At 39.0% G+C, this 18047-nt stretch overlaps 1 long non-coding RNA gene across 1 annotated transcript in view; it reads right to left on the bottom strand.

Annotated features, from left to right (window-relative positions):
* Positions 1 to 1723: 1723 nt before the first annotated feature.
* The window catches only part of LOC128563858 (uncharacterized), an 89068-nt gene continuing 72744 nt past the window's right edge, over positions 1724 to 18047 (bottom strand). The window contains exons 5-6 of the long non-coding RNA XR_008373910.1: positions 5300 to 5329; positions 1724 to 2830 (exon numbers count right to left, since the gene is read on the bottom strand). This is a non-coding gene — a long non-coding RNA (uncharacterized LOC128563858). The remainder of the gene's footprint in view (positions 2831 to 5299; positions 5330 to 18047) is intronic.

The following is an 18047-nucleotide window of genomic DNA, read 5'->3' as shown; positions in this document are numbered from 1 at the left end:
GGCATTTTTTTTTTAATGGTTTTACTGTAGTAGGAATGCTTAATATCAATAGCCAAGCATTGTGGTGGGCGCCTGTAGTCCCAGCTACTTGGGACCTGAGGCAAGAGAATCACTTAAGCCCAAGAGTTTGAGGTTGCTGTGAGCTGTGACGCCATGGCACTCTACCCAAGGCAATAGCTTGAGACTCTGTTTCAAAAGTTTATCCATGTTGTCACATACTGCAGAATTTTCTTCTTTATTAAGGTTGAGTACTATTCCACTGTGTGTATATGCTACATTTCTGTATTTATTCATTCACATGTCAATTAGATTGTTTCCTCTTCTTGGCTATTATTAATAGTGCTACAATAAATACTGGAGCCCTAATTTCTCTTTGAGATCCTGATTTCAATTCTTTTGGATAAATACCAAGAAGGGGAATTGCTGGAGCATATGGTAGTTCTTCCTACTATTTTTTCTTTTTCTTTTCTTTTTTTTGAAACAGAGCCTTATTTTGTCACCCTCAGTAGAATGCTGTGCCATCACAGCTCACAGCAACCTCAGACTCTTAGGCTCAAGCAATTCTCTTGCCTCAGCCCCCCAAGTAGCTGGGACTACAGGTGCCTATCACAACACCCAGCTATTTTTAGAGTCGGGGGTCTCACTCTGGCTCAGACTAGTCTTGAACTCGTGAGCTCAGGCAGTCCACCCACCTTGGCTTCCCAGAATGTTAGGATTATAGGCATGTGCCACTGCACCCGGCCTTCCTACTGTTTTCCTTACTATTTTGCATTCACACCTACAGTGTACACATTTTCCAATTTCTCCATATCTTCACCAACATGTTGTCTTTTGTTTTCTGATGATAGCTACTCTGACAGCTATGAGATGATATCTCATTGTGCTTTTGATTTGGACTTCCCTGATGACTAGTGACACTGATCATTTGTTAAAATACCTATTGGCTGTCTGTATCTTTCCTATGTAGATCTGACTCTTATACCAACACAAAAAAAATTAGAGACTTAAACCAATGCCCCGAAATTGTAAAAATCCTAAAAGAAAACACAAGGGGAAAGCTTCGTAACATCTGTCTGGGCAATGATTTCATGCATGTGACACCAAAAGCACAGATAACAAAAACAAAAGTAAATAAACAAGATACAGGTGGCTGCAGTGGCATACCTGTAATCCTAGCACTATGGGAGGCAGAAGTGGGGGTATAGCTTGAGGTCAGGAGTTGAAGACCAGCCTGAGCAAAAGCAAGACTCTGTCTCTACTAAAAATAGAAAAATTATCCAGGCATTGTAGCAGGTGCCAGTAGTCCCAGCTATTTGAGAGACTGAGGCAGCAGGATCCCTTGAACCCAGAAGTTTGAAGTTGCTGGGAGCAAGAACATAGAAGTGCCAAATAACAATAGCAGTTAATAATATTTGGTGAGTGAGGCTAACACCATCGCACAGTAGCATTGGCAACAGAGTGAGATTCTGTTGCAAAAAAAAAAAAAAATGTGACTACATAAAACCAAAAAGCTTCTGAACAGCAAAGGAGATATCAAAAGAATGAAAAGACAACCTATGAAATCGGAGAAAATAGTTGCAAACCATATATCTGATATAAGATTAATCTCTAAAACACATAAAGAACTACTTATAATGCAATAGTTTAAAAAAATAACCTGTAATGTAAGTGTTCTGATTCAGACAAACAGAGAGTAACTCAGGCTGAGGGCAGGTGTAACATGTTTTATTCAGTTTATCGCGTGGGAGAGTTACATAGGAGGTCGGCCCTAGCTCATGGAGGCAGGCGAGTTACACAAGAGGTCTGCACCAGTGGAAGGTCCTGTACCCCTTTATATCAGGAGAAACAATAGAGGCAAGGTGCCAAGCAGTAGTTACATAATCATGACACCACTGTGTACAGTTAGGGCTACCTAAGAAAAACATAGCGATTTCTGCTGGCACTATGGGTGAGAAAGCCCAAATAATTTTGTCTGGCCCTACATAACCTGACTTAAAAATGAGCTAGAACTTGAACAGATAATTCTCCAATAACATCTTTATAAAATTGGGAGTGAAGGAAGAAGAAATTAGTGCTGTAAAAAAATAAAAAGAAAAGAAAATCTTGCCATGCCTCACTCTTTTCTTCATGAGCCTTGGCACAGCTCTACAGGCTGACCACATCTACCGGGTACCATGCGGGGGAGGCATGGCAAACACTCTAAAGCAGCTTCCTGGCTGTGTGCTTACTGACCAGCAATAATGAAGTGCAACTCCCCATTACTACAGCCCTGACAGGCCCTGTAAACTGTTAGAGAGATCCCAGCAACTGTGGCCCCATGGCACCCTGGCCCCATGGCACCCTGGCCCCAAAGCAAGGGAGGGGAGAAGAGAAGGGGCCACTGCTCCTGTTTCAGAGAGATGTGGAAGCAGGTAAAGGATGACAAAGTCTGCGGGTGCACAGAAACTTGTCATCACAAGAGAAATCTATCCACCTGAAAGGCAAAAGTAATTATTATTAGTCAAAAATAAAATAATTCATCCGGGAACAGAGAATCAGCAATGGAGTACGGGTCTCATGGAATAGTCAAATCTAGGCAAAGAACAGAAAATGAACTAGAATGGAAATAAGTGGAGTTATTTAGAAAAAAGTACATTTTTAAACAATTATCAGCTGCAGTTTAAAATAATTGAAATCTGAGAATGTGTTTGGCAAGAGAATTGACTGGAAAACAAGAGAGGAGTCCTCCGTCTACTCACAGTCCTTGTTGGACCCTCTAAGGAAGGCTAGGGTGTCCTCTGTCTTTTATCCCAGGTGAAGACAGGCTCACCCACACCATAGCAGTGATGGACTTTCAAAGAGAAGAAGGGGAGGACAGTGAAGGTTGACCACAAGTTTCTCACTGTGTTAGAAAAACTTCCACAAAACCTCATAGAACTTTCTAAATGATGGGACATGCTGAACATGCCAGAGAGGAAGGTTCCATTGGGGTGGGATCAGAGGATATTTTCCCCTTGTACTTGTAATGATTCAAACACTGATGGATGTCATACAAAAATGATGAAGCAGGGAGCAGGGGGAGGTCCTGATGGAGCTCATGTATGCAACATATGGAACAAGTTATCGAAGAAAGTGGTTCTAATGGAGTTGGTAAAAGTTGAGGAGAGGCAGTTATGCTTCTTTTGGAGACAGAGAAGATTGAGGGTGTGGTGAAAAAATAGCAAAACGGGATTAAGATAAACCAAAACGGAGGAGAAATATTGGGCCAGATGAACTTTCACCTTCCCTAAAATGATTTACGTATTTATGAAGAGCTGGACTGCACTTGATTTCAGGGCGTGAAGGCTGCGGGTGAACCTGCACGAATCCAGCATTATTACGGGAATTCCAGGCAAAGCTACACTTCTACAAGCAGAGCCAAGGACAAATTATCTGGTGATGAGGTTAAGCATCTAAGTGGGAATAACCATTACTAAGTCTTAGACTTAGGCACCTCAGTCTGAGCAGCAAAGAAAGAGGGAAAATAAAAAAAGAGAACCCGCATGTGTAGAAATCTGAAAGAAGTGGCTCACTTTTCATAATGCTCTAGTCTTTTATCTTTGCTCTATAAAAGAATAGTTTCTCTGTTTCACCTACAACTTATGATTGTCAGACATCTCAAGAGACTCGACTGTGACAAAGGGCCTTAGAGGACTCAACGAGATCTAGTAAGTGGATTTCATAATAGCTTAGGCCAGAGAGCATTGGACAGATTATCACTCATTAGTGAGCTAAATGTCCCAGGGGAAAGTGGGAGCCAGGATGCCCAGGAGATGAAATGTAAGACAAAGAAATTCCACTGGCTTGCATGTGGTAGATGAGGAGATTGAGGAAATCCAGACTACTAACTCCAACAGCCTTACTAAGGATTGAGGTCCATGGAAGGATATGAAGTCAACATAGTAGATTTTTCACCAGAATTTTAAAAATAGGATAAGATAGGGTAGGGTAGGCTTTGATAGGGTAGGTTAAGACAAGATATAAAATAGACTATGCAGATTATAGTAGAAGGGTGCATTGCTCTGTACTGAAGATAAGTATTGTTTAACAAATTATTTCATTGGGGAGCACAATTGTTTCATTGTGCATGGCAATATGTGTGTATGTGTGTGTACTGGGTCATTATAAGAAATACACCTCTTACCATGACTCTGAAACATTTGAAACAACTGATAGGGAAGGCTCCAAGAGAAATATGGGAGAAAGAAAGGAAAAGTTATAAAATTCAAGAAATTGGAGTTGTTAGCAAATTCTGCAACAAGTTCAACCCCCTCCTGGAAAAACAAGAAGCCAAAGAAATTAAATCCTGTGCTTAAGGTTCTAGATTTCATGACAGTATAGAAACTGGTATCTTCATATCAGTGAGTAGCTTTTTCCCCATAAAATGTAAGGTAAAGCAGGTAAGGGAGGAGGAGAAGGAAAAGGGAGGTGCTGCAGACAAACCTGTGAATGGTAGCAGGTTAGTACTACCTCTAAGGTGGGCAACAGATCTGTGATTAGAATTCTCCATTGTGCCACCCATCTAACTGTGAGACCTTGGGGAGTTGTTTAGTTTCCATACCCCACAGGCTTTTCCTGGCAACTATCACCATATACTTGGAGTGGACCCTGTTAAATGTTCCCAGAAGTCATTTCCTCCTGCTTCTTTCATAACAGAATTTTGACTTTGTTCATTCATCCACTAGATCCCTGACACTCTGGAAAAACTGACTCCATCACAGCTTCAGGAGTGGATCCTGACTAGCCTTCACAGGACTTTTATCGTGACTAGGCAGTAATTGGTTCAGGAACCCAGCCAGTCACTACAGGTCCCCCCATTGTGGGATGGGCACACTACTTAAACTTACTAATCAGGAAAGGAAAAGAACATTCTTCTGTAGTTGAATAAGATATTTTCCTTCTTGTAAGCTCAATATAAATATGACATGGGTAGCCCCAGTTACTACTCAGTGATCTCTTACTACCATGAAGGAAAGCAGCTGTGCATGGAGCTAATGCTCTAGATCAGCGGTCTCCAACCTTTTCCCATTAGGGACTAGTTTCATGGAAAACAATTTTTCCAATTGAAGATAGTTTTCCACAAAAGAAAGGGGGTTAGATTCTCATAAGGAGTAGGCAACCCAGATCCCTCACATGTGTTGATCCCTCCCTCATGCTCCTATGAGAATCTAATGCTGCCACTGAGAGTGACAGGAGGAAGAGCAATGTAAGCTCTATGATGTAAGCAATGGGGAGCACTGTAAATAGAGATGAAGCTTCACTGGCTGGCCCCGCCACTCACTTCTGGTCTGGTTCTTAATAGGCCACAGTCCTAGAAAACAGAGTAGAAAGACAGATAAATTACCTGATTCCTCACCAACCTGCTGATTAACAACCCTGAGACTCCTGCACTTCAGGATTTAGAGTTAAAACATATAACAGTCCTTACTGTCTAACGCAAGTTTGAGTCTTATTTTCTGTTACTTGCTGATTAAATCACAATGTAGCAAGGCCAGGGTGATGATTAAATTAGATAATCTAGGCAAAAATATTTTGTAAACTACAATTTATACAAAAGACATCTTTTTTTAAAATCATAAAGTTCCAAATAACCTAGACAGAACAGACTTCTAGGAAAAGTTCTTGAACTGTGGTAAGCCTCATTTTCTTTCTATTGACCTATACTTGCCCTTTCTCTTCACCTCTGAACAGGAATTATATTCTGTGTAATACCTAGTGTTTGATCAACACTTAAAATAAATGCAAAATAATGTTGTGATAACTAACAAATTGTCACCAGATTTTCTTGAGGCTTCGGAACCTTCAGGTGAATCTAATCACATAAAATAGTAGTTGAATCATTATATCATCCATCTCAGTAATGATGAGTATCTAGCTGTCATAAGGCTGAGACCTCAAGTTAGACTGATGCTGCAATGTTTAAGATAAATGATCAACATGAGGTCCCTAAAGGCAGATTTTGGGAAGAGTCAACTATCAGCTTCTCTATACATCACCATCTTGCGTTATTTTGTTCAAAGACAAAGTTCAACTTCTACATCAAGATGTCAAAAAAGAAGAAAAGGTGGGGCCATGTGGCTGCAGAAGGAGGGAGTGCTGCCAGAGGATTTAAATCTATCTGGACTATTGTGACCCTCGCCATGATTTATTGATTCATATTCATTCTCATCTCTCCATCACCAAATCAGGATATAAGAAGGTGGCAAGAAAAGAAGCATTGCTTTTAGGCATCAGCATATGCAAATTGATGAACCAGTTCCTTCCTCTGAAGTCAGTTCATATACAGTTCCCCACCAGATGATCCTTACAATGCAGATCTCCTGCAAGTGGCCGATAACAGAACTAGTTTTAGGATCTGCATCCTCCCACCACTGGAAGAGCTGCGCCGGCACCCTCCAAGACCTCCAGAAGAGCTGCGCAGGGACCCATGACCAGCACCCTCCCGGACCTTCGGAAAAGCTGTGCCAGGACCCACCATCAGCACCCTCCCGGACCTCTGGAAGAGGGGCTCCACAACCTGTGATCAGCACCCTCCCAGACCTCCAGAAGAGCTGTGCTAGGACCCGCGATCGGCACCCTCCCACTGCACCTGCCGGACCCGGGTAAGAGGTGCACCAGGACCCAATACCCCACCCGCTGGGCCTCCCCACACCCTGACCAGGAACTCCAGGAGCTGTGCAACCCTGCATTCTCCCTCCCAGTACCCTCCCTGCCTCCACACCCACCCACTCTCTGGCTAGGGACTCTGGTAGCCGCATGCCCTCTGGAGCTCTCCCTGCCTCTGCATGGAGCCATTCTCCTGGCCAGAAACTGCTGGAGCCTTGGACCCTCTGTGCCAAAGTCACTGGGCACCAGGCACTCCCAGAACCATGTGCACCACCCCCACCCAGTTGCTGGATCCAGGTCTATCACACTCCAAAGCTGCTTTCACAACCAGAACTCCCTGGCTGGGGCAGACCAGAGGAACTACACAGGGTCACTCCCTACAAAGATCCAGCAACAACAGAGTGATCCCACTGGGGTCTAATCTTGGAAAGACACCTCCCCAATTCAGAGGATGGCCACAGGCAATGGAGAAAAACAATCATGAGGCAAAATCAAGGGAAAAACTCTGGCAATATGAATAACCAGAGTAGATCAACTCCCCCAAGGATCAATGGGGCAGGCATAGCACAAGATCCCATGCACAAACAAATAACTGAGATGTCAGAAATCGAATTCAGAATCTGGATAGCAAATAAGATTGAATTAGAATTCCAAGCAGTAACCCAAAAGATATCTCAAGAATTCAACGAATTCAAAGACCAAATGACCAAAGATTTTGACACATTGAGACAAGAAGTTGCAGCCCTCAAAGATCTGAGAAGCACATTAGAATCCCTCAGTAACAGAATGGAGCAAGCAGAAGAAAGGATTTCTGACATCAAAGACAAAGCTTTCGAACACTCACAAACTCTCAAACAGGAAGACAAATGGAGGGAAAAAACAGATCACTCTCTCAGAGAGCTCTGGGATAATTTGAAGAAAACCAATATTCATCTTACAGGGATCCCCGAAAGCAATGAAGTGGCTTCACAAGGCACAGACTCTCTTCTCCATGAGATTATGAAAGAGAACTTCCCAGACATGCCAAGAGATTCTGAAATTCAGATGCAGACAGTTACAGAACTCCAGCACGACTCAATCTGAATAAGACATCCCCCAGACACATGATAATCAATTTCACTAAAGTTAATATGAAGGAGAAAATTCTGAAAGCTGCCAGACGAAAGAAAACCATTACCTACAAGGGGAAGAATATTACAATAACTGCAGATCTCTCTGCTGAAACCTTTCAAGCTAGAAGAAGATGGTCATTGACTTTTAATCTCCTAAAACAAAATAACTTTCAAACCCGGATCCTGTACCCAGCTAAACTGAGTTTCATTTATGATGGAGAAATTAAATACTTTAATGACATTCACATGTTGAAGAAATTTGCCACAACTAAACAAGCTCTCCAGGATATTCTCAGACCTATCCTCCATAAAGACCAGCATAATCCTCCACCACAAAAGTAAACCCACCCAGAAATTTTTGATCAAATTCCAACTTCCACAGTCGCAAAAGGATTAAAAATGTCCACCGGACTCTCAAAAGGCTTATCAATATTCTCAATTAATGTGAATGGTTTAAATTGTCCTGTAAAGAGGGACAGGTTGGCTGACCGGATACAAAAACTCAAGCCAGATATCTGCTGTATGCAAGAATCTCATCTTACATTAAAAGACAAATATAGGGTGGCACCTGTGGCTCAGTTAGTAGGGCGCTGGCCCCATATACCAAGGGTAGTGGGTTCATACCCGGCCTCTGTCAAACTACAACCAAAAAATAGCGAGGCGTTGTGGTGGGTACCTGTAGTCCCAGCTGCTCGGGAGGCTGAGGCAAGAGAATTGCCTAAGCCCAAAAGCTGGAGGTTGCTGTGAGCCGTGTGACGTCATGGCACTCTACCGAAGGTGGTAAACTGAGACTCTGTCTCTACAAAAAAAAAAAAAAAAAAAAAGACAAATATAGACTCAAGGTGAAAGGATGGCCGTCTATACTACAGGCAAATGGAAAACAGAAAATAACAGGCGTTGCAATCCTATTCGCAGATGTAATAGGCTTTAAACTAACCAAAATAAGGAAAGATAAGGATGGACACTTCATATTTGTAAAGGTAATACTCAATATGATGAGATCTCAATTATTAATAGTTATGCACCCCACCAGAAAGCACCTCATTTTATAAAAGAAACTCTAACAGACATGAGCAACTTGATTTCCTCCAGTCCATAGTAATTCGAGATTTTAACACCCCTTTAGCAGTCCTGGATAGATCCTCCAAAAAGAAGCTAAGCAAAGAAATTTTAGATTTAAATTTAACCATTCAACATCTGGACTTAACAGACAACTACAGAACATTTCAACCCAACAAAACTGAATACACATTCTTCTCCTCAGCCCACAGAACATACTCCAAAATCGACCACATTTGTGGCCATCCTAGGCCACAAATCTAACCTCAGCAAATTTTAAAAAATAGAAATTATCCCTTGCATCTTCTCAGACCATCATGGAATAAAAGTTGAACTCAATAACAACAGAAATCTGCATACCGATACAAAAACATGGAAGCTAAATAACCTTATGCTGAAGGATAGATGGATTATAGACGAGATTAAAAAGGAAATCACCAAATTTTTAGAACAAAACAACAATGAAGACATGAATTATCAGAACCTCTATGATACTGCAAAGGCAGACCTATGAGGGAAATTTATAGCACTGCAAGCCTTCCTCAAGAAAACATAAAGAGAGGAAGTTAATAACTTAATGGGACATCTTAAGCAACTGGAGAAGGAAGAACATTCCAATCCCAAACCCAGCATAAGAAAAGAAATAACCAAAATCAGAGCAGAATTAAATGAAATTGAAGACAAAAGAATTATGTAACTCACTAAATCAACTCAATAAATCCAAAAGTTGATTTTTTGAAAAGGTGAATAAAATAGATAAACCTTTAGCCAACCTAACCAGGAAAAACAGTAAAATCTCTAATTTCATCAATCAGAAAAGGTAAAGATGAAATAACAACGGTTCCCTCAGAAATTCAAAAAATCCTTAATGAATATTACAAGAAACTTTACTCTCAGAAATATGAAAATCTGAAAGAAATCAACCAATACTTGGAAGTAAGCCACCTACCAAGACTTACCTGGAAGGAAGGGGAAATGTTGAACAGGCCTATATCAAGTTCTGAAATAGCATCAACTATACAAAATCTCCCTAAAAACAAAAGCCCAGGACCAGACGGCTTTACATCAGAATTCTACCGAACCTGTAAAGAAGAACTAGTACCTATATTACTAAACCTCTTCCAAAACACAGAAAAAGAAGGAATACTACCCAACACATTGTACAAAGCAAACATCACCTTGATCCCTAAACCAGGGAAAGATCCAACAAAAAAAGAAAAATATACAGACCAATATCACTAATGAATATTGACACAAAAATACTCAACAAGATCCCAACAAACAGAATCCAACAACACATCAAAAAAATTATACACCATGACCAAGTGGGATTTATCCCAGTCTCTCAAGGCTGGTTCAATATACGTAAATCTATAAATGTAATTCACCACATAAACAAACTAAAAAATCAAGACCATATGATTCTCTCAATTGATGCAGAAAAAGCTTTTGATAATATCCAGCATCCCTTCATGATCAGAGCACTTAAGAAAATTGGTATAGAAGGGATATTCCTTAAACTGATAGAGGCCATCTACAGCAAACCCACAGCCAATATCATATTGAATGGAGTTAAATTGAAATCATTTTCACTTGGATCAGGAACCAGGAAAGGTTGCCCATTGTCTCCATTGTTCTTTAACATTGTAATGGAAGTTTTAGCCATTGCAATTAGGGAAGAAAAGGCGATCAAGGGTATCCACATAGGGTTAGAAGAGATCAAACTTTCACTCTTCGCAGATGATATGATTGTATATCTGGAAAACACTAGGGATTATACTACAAAACTTTTAGAAGTGATCAAGGAATACAGCAATGTTTCAGACTACAAAATCAACACCCATAAATCTGTAGCCTTTATATATACCAACAATAGCCAAGCCAAAAAAACAGTCAAGGACTCTATTCCTTTCATAGTAGTGCCAAAGAAGATGAAATATTTGGGAGTTTATCTAACAAAGGATGTGAAAGAACTCTATAAAGAGAACTATGAAACTTTAAGAAAAGAAATGGCCGAAGATGTTAACAAATGGAAAAACATACCATGCTCATGGCTGGGAAGAATCAACATCTTTAAATGTCTATACTATCCAAAGCAATATATAATTTTAATGCAGTTCCTATCAAAGCTCCATTGTCATATTTTAAAGATCTTGAAAAAATAATACTTCGTTTTATACGGAATCGAACAGCCAAAACATTACTCAGAAATAAAAACAAAGCAGGAGGAATCACTCTACCAGACCTGAGACTGTACTATAAATCAATAGTGATCGAAACAGCATGGTACTGGCAAAAAACAGAGAAGTACATGTCTGGAACAGAATAGAGAACCAAGAGATGAATCCAGCTACTTACCGTTATTTGATCTTTGACAAACCAATTAAAAACATTCAGTGGGGAAAAGATTCCATATTTAACAAATGGTGCTGGGTGAACTGGCTGGTGATCTGTAAAAGAAACTGGACCCACACCTTTCACCATTAACTAAGATAGACTGTCACTGGATAAAAGATTTAAACTTAAGACATAAAACTATAAAAATACTTGAAGAAAGTGCAGGGAAAACTCTTGAAGGAATCGGCCTGGGTGAATATTTTATGAGGAGGACTCCCCAGACAATTGAAGCAGTATCAAAAATACACTACTCGGACCTGATCAAACTAAAAAGCTTCTGCACAGCCAAGAACATAGTAAGTAAAGCAAGCAGACAGCCCTCAGAATGGGAAAAATATTTGCAGGTTTTACCTCCGATAAAGGTTTACTAACCAGAATCCACAGAGAACTCAAACATATTAGCAAGAAAAGAACAAGTGATCCCATCTCAGGGTGGGCAAAGGACTTGAAGAGAAACTTCTCTAAAGAAGACAGATGCAAAATCTACAAACACATGAAAAAAAGCTCATCATCCTTAATCATCAGAGAAATGCAAATCAAAACTACTTTGAGATATCAACCTAACCCCAGTAAGAGTAGCCCACATAACAAAATCCCAAGACCAGAGATGTTGGCGTGGATGTGGAGAAAAGGGCACACTTCTACACTGCTGGTGGGAATGCACACTAATACGTTCCTTTTGGAAAGATGTTTGGAGAATACTTAGAGATCTAAAAATAGACCTGCCATTCGATCCTATAATTCCTTTACTAGGTATATGCCCAGAAGACCAAAAATCACAATATAACAAAGACATCTGTATCAGAATTTTTATTGCAGCCCAATTCATAATTGCTAAGTCATGGAAGAAGCCCAAGTGCCCATCAACCCACAAATGAACTAGCAAACTGTCGTACATGTATACCATGGACAATATATTATGCAGCCTTAAAGAAAGATGGAGACTTTACCTCTTTCATGTTTACATGGATGGAGCTGGAACATATTCTTCTTAGCAAAGTATCTCAAGAATGGAAGCAAAGTACTCAGCCCTACTATGAAGCTAATTTATAGCTTTCATATGAAGACTATAACCCAACTATAGCACAAGAATATGGGGAAAGGGCCAAGGGAGGGGAAGGGAGGGGGGTGGCTAGTGTGGAGGGAGGGTAATGGGTAGGGCCACACCTATGGTGCATCTTAGAATGGGTACAGGTGAAACCTAATAAATCCAGAATACAAATGTCTACATACGATAACTAAGAAAATGCCATGAAGGCTACGTTGAACAGTTTGATGAGAATATTTCAGATTGTATATGAAATCAGCACATTGTACCCCTTGATTGCACAAATGTACACAGCTATGATTTAACAATAAAAAAAAAAGAAAAAGAAAAAAAGGTGACATAAAAGAAGTTTCTGAATGAAATGAAATTCAGGAAGACAGCTACTCCTGGCAGTTTTAATAGCATTACCCATAACAGGCTAATGAGAAGATAGGATGAAAAGACTGTAGAGAAGAACTAAAAGGAAGTGGATCTTTGCACCATCAGAAAATGTTCCATCCCTCTGTTTGGGTTGCAACCTTGGTGTAGATTAAAATCATCTGGAAAAATTTTTGATATTTGGGGGTTTTTTAGTACCCTCACCCTGGACCCCACTCCAACCAATTAAATACGAATTTGTGAGGGAGGAACTTAAACTATAGATCCTGGACCAAAAGCATTAATATCACCTAAGAACTCAGAAATGCAGAATTTAAAGCCCTACTCAGGGCCTGCTAAATTAGGGTTTGCATCTCCAGGTGATTCTTGTTCCCATTAAAGTTAGAGAAATGCAAGCTTAGAGGACAAAGAAGCTATTTTTCCTCACGTAACAGTTCCAGGGTGAACAGTGCAGGGTAGCAGGGATGCCCAACTCCACACTGTCATTCAGATATCAAGCTTCTTTACTGTGTTGCTTTGTCATCCCCTAGGATGTTGTGAGCACCTGCCTGGTCAAAGCTGGATTACTATGGCATTTCAACCAGTAGCAGGAGAGAGAAGCATGAAGTGATCCTTTGTCCTGAGGCCTAAGCCCACAAGTGTCACAGTGTTTCTGCTCTGAATTTAGTCACAGGGACACATCAAATGGAACAGAGGCTGGGAAAGGGAGTCCAGTCACATGTCTAGGAAGAAGAAGGGAATAATTTGGTACATGAGAGAGGGCAGTCTCCATTCCAGATCCATAGTAAGTACCCAATAAATGATATCTGTTATTATTAACCAGGATGTATGCTTCAACAACTGATAGTACTATAAACTAAAAATAAAATTCTAGCCTTCTGCTAACTGGATAGACTAAGTGTCATTCCTAAGCTTGAAATTGCACCCAGCTGGCTGGGTGTAGAGGGGCCCTGCTTCAGCGATCTGCTAAGAAGGAATAATCCTCTTCTCATGAGACCTTGATAGAGTCCCAGTGCTGAATCCAGATCACCAAGCCAGAAGTGTCCATGGTCAAGTCCATTCTAGGGCCCCTAGTGTTCTTTCCTTCCAACAAACTTCTAGTTTGGTTTATTGTGTTGTGTAAGTCTTCAATTGGGTTTAGTTGGTTTATTTTCCAGTCCAAGTCAATACATCAGTGTCTAAGGACGTTAACCCTTCCCAGAGTCAATGACTTTATCTCTTTCCTTCCAGGGGTCTCCTTGCCCCCTTGGCAAAACTGCCCAACTTCTACTCAGGACAAGTTCTACAAACCAAGGGCTATGGTAAGGAGGCCACCTTTGTCAAACCAAAAGCAAAAAATCTCCTATAATATTCCCCCAGGGGTAAGAGGTATCTGCTGATCATATACTTTTACAGTTAAGAGATGTACTCAAGTTATTTTTTTCCTATTATAATGAAAATATGCTCTAAAGTTGACGCTGGATATTAAAGAGGTGGGTACCATTTTTAAAAATCTCATTAGCTATCAATAACATGTAATGTCTCTTTAAGGCAAGTATCATTATCTCTGTTCACCACTCTACAAATGGAGAACTTAAGAGATTTCCTAGTCTCTATGAGCAGTGAGTCAGGATTCAAAACTTATTCTAACACTTTCTATTCACCAGTTACTTTTTAAAAACTTTTATAAACAACTTACATTCAAAAAAAATCACAAATAAAAGTATATAAGTTTAATGAATTTTCACAAACTAAGCACACTCATGTAGTCAGTACCTACAAGAAAAAACATTTACCCTCTTAACAACAGGCTATCAAAATATGTTAAGCAAAAACTGACAGAATTGAAGAGAGAAATAGTTCTACAACATTAATTGGACCTTTCAATATCCCACTTTCAGTAATGGAGAACAATCAGACAGAAGATAACTAAAGAAACTGAGGACTCAAACAATACAATAAACCAACTAGATCTAATAGACATATAGAGAGCACCCTAACCAATGACAGCATACACATTCTTCTCAAATACATATAGGATATTTTCTAGGCTCTACCATGTGTTAGGCCACAAATTAAGTCCCAATCGATTTAAAAGACAGATATCATGCAAAGTATCTTCTCCAACCACAATGGGATAAAGTTAAAAATCAATAGCAGATATAAAACTAAAAATTAACTAATTTTTGGAAATTAAACAACAGACTTTTAACCAATGGATCAAGGGAAAAAATCACTTTCCAAGGAAAGTTGGAAAATACTTAGGTACAGACACAAATGAAGACACAGTAATACCAAAACATGTAAAACAGTGAAAGCAGTGGCAAAGGAGAGATTTGTAGCTGTAAATGCTTACAGTAAAAGACAAGAAAAATCTCAAATCAACAACCAAAGTTTACAAGTCAATGAAGTAGAAAAAAAGAAGAAAGTAAAGCCAAAGCTAGCAGAAGGAAAGAATAATAAGGATAAATTAGAGATAGAAAAATCAATAAAACCAAAATTTTATTGGTTTTATTGGTTTACCAACTTTCTTTGAAAGTTGATAAACCTTTAGCTAGATGAACTAATGAAAAGGAGTGAATACTCAAATTAATAAAATCAGAAATAAAAATGGGGACATAACTACTTATTTTACATAAATAAAAAGGATTATAAGAAGACTATGAACAATTACATGCCAACAAATTGGATAACCTAGACAAAAATAGAAAAATTCCTAGAAACACAAACCTACCAATACTAATACATGAAAGAAAGAAAATCTGAATAGACTTATAAATAGTAAGGAGACTGAATCAGTAATCAAGAACCCCCTGACAAAGAAAAGCCCTAGACCTAAGGGCTTCACCTGTGAATTATATCAAATACTTAATTCTCCTCAATTTTTTTCAAAAAATTGAAGAAAATGGAACACTTCCTAATTCATGCTATGAGGCCAAGGTTACTCTGATACAAAAATTAGACAAAGATATATGAGAAAAATATAGACCAATATCCCTATCAACAATGATGCAAAAATTCTCAACAAAATACCAGCAAACTGAATTCAATCGTATACTAACAGGATTATATATTATAACCAAGCAGGTTTCCTAAAATGCTAGGATGGTTCAATACTGAAAAATTGATCAATGTAATATGCCACATTAACAGAATGAAAGAGAAATAATACATGATCATCTCAATAGATTCAGAGAAAGAACTGACAAAATTTAACCCTCTTTCCTGGTAAAACACTCAACAAAGTAGGAATAGAAGGAAATTATCTCAATAAAAGCAATAGAGAACATCATACTCAATAATGAAAGATGGAAAGTTCTCCTCTAAGATCATGAACAAAGTAAGGATGCCTAGATTTGCCATTCCTATTGAAAACAATACTGGAGGTTCTAGCCAAAGCAATTAGGTAAGAAAAACAAATAAAAGGCATCAAAATTGAAAGGGAAGAAATAAAATTATCTCTGTTCACAGATAATGTGATCTTTATGGAGAAAACTCTAAATGTTCCACAAAAAAACTGTCAGAACTAACAAATGAATTCAACAAAGTGGCAGGATACAAAATCAATATACAAAAGTCTGTTCCATTTCTATATACTAACAAAGAATAATCTGAAAAGGAAACCACAAAGCCATTCCATTTATAATAGCACAAAAAAGAATAACATACTTAGGAATTAACTTAACCAAGGAGGTAAAAGATTTATACTATGAAAACTACAAAACACTGATTTTTTTTAAAAAGCCTGAAGAATACATAAATAAATAAAGACACATCCCTAATTCATGAATTGCCAGACTTAATACCCAAAGTGATCTACAGATTCGATGCAATCCCTATCAAAATTACAATGATTTTTTTCAGAAATAGAAAACCAATCTTAAAATTCATATGGAGTTTCAAGTGACCCCAACTAGCCAAAATAAGGAACCCACATTTCCTTATTACAGAATTTACTACAAAGCTACAGTATCAAAACAGTGTGGTACTAGCATAAAGACACCCATATAGACCAATGGAATAGAATTGAGAGCCAGGAAAAAAACCTCGCATATATGGTCAAACAATTTTTGACAAGGGTTCCTAGCTCATTCCATAGAGAAAGAATAGTCTTTTCAACAAATGGTTCTGGGGAAACTGGATATCTACATGCCAAAGAATAGAATGGACCCTTACCTAACACCACACACAAAAATTAATTTAATGAAAAGTCATGTCACATGGGGCTGGATTTCAATCTCATTTCCTCTATTTACTAGCTTAGGGTGGAATATACTTGAATGCATTGTTTATCTTCTTTGACTGGGAGGTTCTTCATTTGTTAAAAGAAAACACAGGGATGGTAAATTCAGTAGTTACATAGCAGAGATGTTCTGAGGGCTGAGTGGAAGGCCAAGTTGGAAGCAAGAGAATTTTGGAGCTACTGAGAGAGAGTCAGGATGGCCTCTAAGAATGAGCCCAAAAGGCAAAAAAAATCATCCTCAGCTTTGGACTTGCCTAATTGTTTTCTCCCCAAAGGCAGGATGCTGCTTTGCAGTAGACAGATTACTGAACCAACCAGAGAGGAGTTAGTCTATTACTTTAAAACAAACCCACACACCAAAGAGTTGCTTGAGCCTTGGGGAGGTGTGTAAGGTGGTAGAAGAAATAGGTGGATAAGTCAGAAGTGGGTTTTGAGGATCCCTGCTGAGGGCAGAGAGAACAAGTGATGATGTTCCACCATGGATTAAGCCAAAGAAAAGAGGTGTGTGTTGCCTTTCTTTCAATTGTTTCCTTTAGATTAAGAAAGCAACTATTTTAAAATTTTAGTTTATTGTACCATAGAAAGCTAAAGCATGGTAAGCAATCAGGTATAGTAGAACTTCCACAGTTGAGCACCTCCCCACATTGACCACTTCCTTAAGTTGACCTATTTTCATAGACCAGACATGTATCATATGTACATATCAGTACAGTAGGCCTAGTTCCTTATGCTGACCACCTCCATATGTTGACCAGTTTTTCCCTTGGGTAGTCAACTTACTGAGGTTCTGCTGTATTTACTAGCCACAATTTACAGATAAGGAGACTAAAAATAAGACGGTTCAACAGCTCATCCAAGTTACAACATTCTAAGAGGGCTAGAACTAAAATCAAGGCTAAAATAAAGACCAAGGAACTTAATAGCCTTTGGTTCTAAGAGCTTCAGTCTAACTGTACTTAGACTATGCATATTGTTCTGGATTTCAGTCATAGGCCAGTGTGTACATTCAATGCATAACTCCGTCCTTGAAATGCAGACTTTTAAACTTTTCCTGGCTAAGTGAACTTGTTACTATTTTTCTTCACACTCATGTCTTATCTTCTCCATGTATGTAGGATGGTTCCTAGAGAATGTTAAGAAAGTACAGACTGATTCTATACACAGTGGGGAATTACAATAAATGTAGAATAATGCAAACTGTGAAGAG

This window comes from Nycticebus coucang, chromosome 13, assembly GCF_027406575.1.
Source record: "Nycticebus coucang isolate mNycCou1 chromosome 13, mNycCou1.pri, whole genome shotgun sequence".
In the NCBI taxonomy this organism is placed as follows: domain Eukaryota; kingdom Metazoa; phylum Chordata; class Mammalia; order Primates; family Lorisidae; genus Nycticebus; species Nycticebus coucang.
This window is presented reverse-complemented; position numbering and strand designations above follow the sequence as displayed.